This window comes from Urtica dioica, chromosome 3 (genome assembly GCF_054948205.1).
Source record: "Urtica dioica subsp. dioica isolate 48M chromosome 3, U.dioica_male_clone48M_v1_H2, whole genome shotgun sequence".
Taxonomy (NCBI): domain Eukaryota; kingdom Viridiplantae; phylum Streptophyta; class Magnoliopsida; order Rosales; family Urticaceae; genus Urtica; species Urtica dioica.
Genome location: NC_142758.1, coordinates 40,853,518 through 40,861,650, shown reverse-complemented (window position 1 = coordinate 40,861,650; position 8,133 = coordinate 40,853,518). Strand labels below are relative to the sequence as shown.

The 8,133-nt window shown below is 37.0% G+C and overlaps 1 pseudogene; it reads left to right on the top strand.

Moving 5' to 3' along the window:
• The first annotated feature begins 1,536 nt into the window (after positions 1-1,536).
• Positions 1,537-3,165, top strand: LOC149402794 (EP1-like glycoprotein 3 pseudogene; annotated as a pseudogene).
• The last annotated feature ends 4,968 nt before the right edge of the window (positions 3,166-8,133 follow it).

The following is an 8,133-nucleotide window of genomic DNA, read 5'->3' as shown; positions in this document are numbered from 1 at the left end:
AATGCAATAATCTCCGTGAAATTTTGTCACGGTCTATTTGAAATTTTGAATTGAAACCAATGACATTATTTTGTAAACAAATGCACAAAATCTACCCCCAACGTAGGTATAAATGCTATATTATATGATAACTCATTGATAACCATGTCCATCAATAATCTCCACCGCCGAAATGGGAAGATGAATTAAACGTATCCTTTGATATTAGCCCATTAAATCTTAGATAGTTATAAAACTAACATAAATTACACTTGGTAAACTACATCAAACTGTTGTTACGTGTGCTGTTGACTTACAAATTTGTTTGGCAAAATGTTTGGTAACATGCTCCAAGTTATGTTGAGACATCTTTGTATGCATAACTACATTCTTGAAAAATTTCCTGAATTGCAAGAATGTCTCGCCGAAGATTTTCTACTTTGGTTCTCTTCGCGTGTATGAGCAAAGAAATCCTAGATATACTTCTAGATGTGTTGACTGCTATATAAGTTAAGCATTTCATCATTAGTAGTCTTGACGCATTCATCATACTCTTAAAATTTTTAGACGTGTACGATCGACGGACTGAGAAACTACCAAGTCAAACATAGAAATGCGTCTCTTGTAAATAAAAATTCTGAAATGAATGTATGAAGTACAATGTGCATTCTCTCAATAATTTGCACAATTCACTTTGACCTTAAAAAATAATCAGAAGAATCGACCACCATTAGGGCTCTATCTAATCACGTATAAATTTTACAAATTGACCACTTCTTGATGCAGCAGATAATAAGTACCTCAAAATTACATGTATAAAAAGAAAAAATATTTTATTTTAATTCTTTGTTTTTTTTTTACAATAATCCTTTTTCAGATGAAGGTCATGCATGAGACTATATTCCCTTTTTCCACATCTTGTTTTCACCAAAGAAATCCAAAACAACAATAAACATTCCATCCTGACACCATTCCATATACTAGGGGACCACATTCGCAAGACTTGGTTCTTCATTTTCAGACTAAAAAACTACATATTATTATTACTATTTTCAGACCTTAGTTCTTCAAATATGCAATCTCGCGTGTGGTCCAAGTCAATTGACATGACGACTTCATAACATATACATATATATATATATATTATATATATATATATAATATATATATATATATATATATATTTTGAATAAATACGTAGAAAATCATCGTAATATTTTTCAATTTCAATTAATCTTCGTCGTCACTAGCTCCTCACCTAGAGGTTCGTGATTAGAGCAAATAGATATTACAAAAAAAGTTACGGTGTTTTTGCTAATTATACAAATGGTATATCACCAATCATCCACTACGGATTAAAATAAGAAATTATCGGGATGGATTGGATGGACCCCAAAATTCTGCAATTATTCGTCCGCGTCCACAAAAACACTCCACTACGGATTAAAATAAGAAGATGGACCCCAAAATTCTGCAATTATTCATCCGCGTCCACAAAAGCACTCCACTACGGATTAAAATAAGAAATATAGCAAATGGGAGTAATCTGTTGTGTAACATGCATGCATTATTCTTTGTAAACTAAAATAAATTAAAAACGTGCATATTCATTATAAAATTAGAAAATATCACCAACTTGACCTTCACCGTCACCATAAATAGTACGATTCCGATGCGAAAACCAAAAAGCCACAGAACAATCAAAGCAGAATGTGGTCTCTGGTGACATTGGTACTGGTCCTCTTGGCGGCCGCGGCGACATCAGAGGCCCTAGTCCCGCAAAACGAGACGTTCACGCTGACGAACTCCGGCGAGTTGGGGGACTTCTTGGTGGAGTACGACGGAACGTACAGGGCTCAGTGGGTGTTCAACGCGCCGTTCCAGCTCGTGTTCTACAACACCACTCCGTTCCAATACACCCTCGCTCTCCGCATCGGCCTGCTCCGCCACGAGACCATCTTCCGCCTCGTCTGGGAGGCAAACCGAGGCAACCCCGTCGGCGAAAATGCCACCTTCTCCCTCGGCCGCGACGGCAACCTCGTCCTCGCCCACGCCGACGGCCGCGTCGCTTGGCAGACCCACACCGCCGGAAAAGGCGTCACCGGATTCGAACTCCTCTCCAACGGCAACATGGTCCTCCGCGACAAAACTGGCCGCTTCGTCTGGCAGAGCTTCGACTCCCACACCGACAACCTCCTCGTCGGACAGTCCCTCCGCCAAGCCGGCGAGCTCGTCAGCCGCCTCTCCGACAGGGACAACGAGGACGGCCCTTACGTCCTTCGGCTCGAGCCCAAAGGGTTGTCCTTGTACTACAAGAAAATGCTCTACTTTTCCTCGGCCCAGCGGTTCGGCGCGCCCGTGGAGACTCTCGCCAACACGACCTTGCTGAGCGAGTCCGAGACCGAAGACAACTTCGCGTGGCGGGTTTCGCTGTATAACCTCAGGCTCGGAAGGCCGAACTACAACGCGACGTTGTCGTTCTTGAGGCTCGGGCAAGACGGGAGTGTTAAGGTCTACACTTACTACGAGCAAGTGAACTATCGGCCTTGGGGTGTGGTTTTCGAGTTGTTTAGCCGGGACGAGGACTGGGCGTCCGAGTGTCAATTGCCCGAGAGGTGTGGGAGATTGGGAGTGTGTGAGAACAACCAGTGCGTGGCTTGTCCGACCGAGAAAGGGCTTGTCGGTTGGAGCAATGCCTGCGCGGCCAAGAAGGTTTCTTGCGACCCAAGCCAGTTTCACTACTACAAGGTCGAAGGGGTTGACCATTTCTTGAGCATGTACAACAGAGGGAGCTCCGTGAGCGAGAGTGATTGCGGTAAGAAGTGTACTTCTGACTGCAAGTGTTTGGGATACTTTTACAACAGAGACACTTCAAGGTGTTTGCAAGCTTCTGAGTTGATGACTTTGACTAAAGTTGCCAACTCTACTCATGTGGGTTATATCAAGACACCTAACTAATTTCATGAATCACTTAATTAAGTAGGTTTGTTTGTTTTGTGGGTTCTTATGTATTTATAGTTTGAATGTGTGTGGTTTTTTTTTTTTTTTTTTTTATTATAATTATTATTATTATCAAGTGTGTTGTTTGTTTTGCTCTCTAGACCCGCAGTGTGCTGATATTATATCATCTCTATTTTTTTAATGTGTTTAAATGTCTAAGCGAATAAAGATTTGGGTTTTGTTTTAGTTTCTCTCAAAGTGGATTAGGATGAGTTGAGTTTCAAATAATATACGACTTGAACCGTTCTAGATTTCAGAAAAAAATGATTGACCGGAAAAAAAAGATTGAGACAAGAAATTTCATCCAAATTCGGACCAAATTATAAACGCCTTGTGTCCTATGTTGATTCCTCTATGGCATGATGTTAGTTTATAATTATTATTATTATTATTATTATTTTTTTTATTGTTTTTCAATTTGTTAGCCGTATAGTTGAACAACCACCTCATAACTTGTTAACGAATTTCAATTCGTATAAGAGCAGGTCATTCAATACACTAATGTTTGTTGGGATGAACACCAAGGAAAGACATAAATAAGACTTGTTATTACGTTGTTTTGTTGGCTTTATTTTTTAGTGCAAGTGGTATGGAAAGATGTCGACTGTTATGTTTCCACTTCTAGATTAACATCTTTCCTCGTGTGTGCAGACAGTATTTCAGGCAAGTTTCCAGTTTCTAGAGATTGCTTCGCTAGTGACTTATTGCTGAGTTATTGCCTCGCTGCTGTCTTCATTACAAGATATCTGCCTCGCTGGAGCCTTCATTGCAAGATATCCTTCGCTGCTATCTTCATTGCACGAATATTCACTTTGATGGAGTCTTTACTTTGTGATATTCGCCTGAGGCCGGGTAAGGAAACCCGAGATATCTTCCAGGATTGTCCTGCTGCTATAAAAGCCATGCGCTCTCCCTTAGCAGCTTTTGACATTTTTGATCAAACACTCAGAGCTCTTAGACGTGCAAGACCGGCGGACTGGGAGGCTGTGTGTTTTGGTTTTAAGTGGTGTATTCTCTCAAACACTATTCCACAGATTGAGTGTATGTGAGAGTTGGGTTCTTGTGCTTTTCGTGATTGAAGGTTCACGTATCACTGAAGACTGAAGGTCATCTGAGCCAGGAGGTTGCTCGAAGAGTGGAATTGAGACGGAACTCAAATTCAGGGGGAGTCCCTGTCTAGGTGATCACTGGTAGTAATAGTCTCTAGGTTTTATTGATTTGTTGATTGTAATCAGATATAACCTTGTGTGTACTATTGACTACAAGATAGTGAAAATCCTTTCCACTGGCAGCGTGCCCCCAGATGTAGGTGTGTTTCACCGAACTGGGTAACCATATCGTGTGTACTTTGTTTACTGCACTTTTTGTTGTTTATCCATATCTGTGTTCAAGCAAGTTGTCGGACACATTGTCAACACATTGTGTGCGACATCTTGCCTTTGCAACTAATCAGAATTTCAAGACTGAAACTACTTTTGGATCGGGCCCAACTTCGGCTACTGAAAAGCAACAATGAAAGCTTTTCTCAAGCTCATTGATGATATAGTTTGGAGATTAGTTCTGAAGGCTTGGAGTCCCCCTTATGTTGTTGATGACACGCGAGCAATTACCACGAAACCTAAAGATCAGTTGAGTAAAGAGAGGAGATAACTGCTTCATGATGATAGTCAAAAGCTATGAATGATATCTTTTATGTTGTTGATGAAAACATCTTCAATCTGATATCGAATTGTGAAGTTAATGAGCTAGTCCGAGATAATCTTCAGACTGCTCATGAATGCACTGATATGGTTTGCATGTCACGAATTCAAATGCTCAACATAAAATTTGTAAATTCAAAGATGAAAGAAGATGAATTTATTGATGAGTTCAATGGTAGATTAGATGATCGTTGACATGAAAATTACTTCAGAGCAGTCTCGACTAATTAATTCACGATGAAAATGGTGTATTCGGATTAGCAGATAGGCCTAATAATTTCGTAACGAGATTAAATCCGATTCAAAATGGAAAATAAACAAAATATAAAGAATAACGTAGTTAAACCGATCGAAATATGACTACAATGAAAGAGACGGTGAACAATTTAATTGACTGGTGGAAAATCATAAATCACAAATCACAAGAAGAAGTGAGTTTGGGTGCAATATTGCAGAGAATATGCTCATGAATCCTGTATTTATAGCTGTAGGGGGCGATGAGCAAGCTCCGGTTCTTCAGGGCCACATCGTGCATCAGAAGTGGTCTTCGTTGCTCATTTGGTAGCCACATTTCACCTTTGACCCGGTGTCAGAGGAACGGTCGAGGAGATTGGCTACTAAGAATGAAATCCTAAAAATAAAAAAAATTGAGATAAGAGCTAAGTTTTTGGATAAGTTTTTCCTAGTTTTTAACCCATTTTAAGGCATGGACAATTATTTATAATATAAGATAAGGTAATGACGCATAAAAAAGTATATTATATATGGTGTCATTATGTGTAGAAATTCAGCACCCACTAAAATTTATTAATCCAAATGTTGTTTCCTCAATAATCTTTCATTATTTCCATTTAAGATAATTAATCATTAAATTACGACACGTGGAATTCTTGGCTATTTCTTTAAATCAAATTTCAAACATGGTTAAAATTAAGGCGGGCTTAGTATTATGTGGTGTGGCTGATTTCGAATAAAATATATAATTTGCATAACCACAAGACATATATATGTATATATATGCATATATGTATATATATATATATATATGCATATATATATGTATATATATTAGCAAGTAAATTAAATACATCCGATAATATCTTTCAAATGTGGTTTGACAAGATTACGAAAGTTTTCAACTTCTAAATTCACCAATGGTATATCAAGAAAGGAAAAATTGTACAAAATAGTCATTGGAAACTTATTGATTAGCAAAATATATAGGGTCAAGCGGCTATATAGCAAAATAGAACTTAAGCTTTTACAAAATAGCCGTAGTTTGTCAATTATAAGCAAACTAGCCTAAGTAAGATTAATCTAGGCTGGATTAAATTTAATCCGAACGAACTATAAAGACAGAATGTAAGCTTTATGAAGGCTGGATTAAAATTAATCGAGGCAGGATTAAAAGTCGTAGTACGCTCAATTGGCTATTTTGCTATACCTAATGAAACTATGACTATTTTGCAAAAGTCATAGTTTGAATTGGCTACTTCATATCATGTCAAAGTTTCAGTAAAGTAGCCAAATTTACGTTTTCCAAATTTTTTTGAGAACCAGGATTAAATTTTTTGACGATTATTATAAGTAATTTATCACTTTAAAAAAAATTAATCTTAGGGTCAAATATTTTTTTTTTTTAAACCAGATTGCTGCACATTTTGACTATTTCACTAAATTAAGACAAATTTTGACTATTTTGCAAATTCATAACTTTAAATTGACTATTTAGCTACATCACCCATAAGAAAATACGTTCCATTTTATCAATGATACAAATTTCTTATTTGCATCATCCAAATTTTTCATTGATTTTTTAAATGTGAAATTTCCAACTATAGCATATTAAACATAATCATTCAACTTGTCTCCGATCATCATCAAAATTGGGCTGGGTTGGGTTGGATGGGCCACACAAAATTCTCCCATCATTTGTCCATGTCCACAAAAACACTCCACTACGGATTACAATAGAAATAAAACTAATGGAAGTAAATAAGTGTGTAACGTGCATTATTGTTAACAAATAAAACAAAAATATATAATATAAAAAAAACGTGCATTCTTATAAAATTAGAAATATCACCGACGTTCGTTAGAAAAAGGAAATCACCGACTTGAAATTCGCAGTCACATATTGTCACACCTTATCGCTTAGCATTACAGGAAAAAAAAAAAAAACAAAAAAAACAAAAAAAAAACAAAAAAAAAAACAAAACAAACAAATAGATCTAGATTATTGAATTTTTAAATCTAAAATTTAGTTGCATTGTATTGTCACATCTCTCTTAGCATTATCAAAAAAAAAAAAACAAATAAATCTAGATCATTAAATTTTTAGATCTAAAATCTAGCCGTTACATTGTATCGTCACATATTATCTTCAACAACTCATTATATAAATAAGACTTAATCATCAACTCATTTCCTCACAAATTTATTCTTCAACTCATTTCTTCAAACATGACTTCAAGGCGCAGTTCTTCAAACTATGTTCAAGAAGATATACACTTATGTCATACCTATATTGATATTTCTAAAAACTCAATCATAGGGATTTCCCAAAAAAAAAAAATCAATTTTCGGCAAGAATTGAAACAGAGTATCACTCAAATGGAATCCAAAAAGTTAGACCAATTAGATCTTTAGAAACTAGAATGACAACCATTCTTTCTGCTGTTTCGACACTAAGAAGATATGTTAACCAGATTGAAAATAAGAATCTCAGCGGTGCTTCGGAACAAGACATTGTAAGTATATATTTTGTCGATAATATGTACTCATAATTTTTTTTATTTGTACTTACTAACTTTTTATCATTATTCTCTTATCAATATGTAATAGTTAACTCAGGCGAAGATGTTATTGGTAGAGGATGCCAAATACAAGAGATGCTTTAAATTTGATCAAGTGTGGCCCATTCTTAAGGGAATGGAGAAATTTGTTGGTATCATCTCAAATACCAAGTCCCCGGATAGTAACCATCATTCATCGTCATCATTTTCTACCGAATCACTTGTAACCCACGATATGAATTCATTTGATCTTAACATGAACGATCAAGAAGGAACTTGCAATTTATCTAGAAGACTAATTGGTGTACAAAAAAGAAAAGAGACAACAAAAAGATGCTGAAGAATTTTAAAAAAAAATGATGGACGAAAAACAAGAGTCTTGTCGGACCTTGGACTCCTCGCGTTAGGGACATTCCTATCGTCTGTGGCACGGAAATGTCCATTCGATGATCAATCTGATTCCCCTGGGGTCGACATGAGAACCTGGGAATCTCTATGGAATAACCACCGTGTGGGATAGAGGGCGCGTAGTACTACCCCCATGGCAATACTGGTTCGAGCCTATCCGAACTCGAACGACATACTTGTCATCTTCGATTATGTATGCCCACCCCACGTGCCTGCCTCTTCGGCACACGGAAAGCTCACTTCAGTCACTG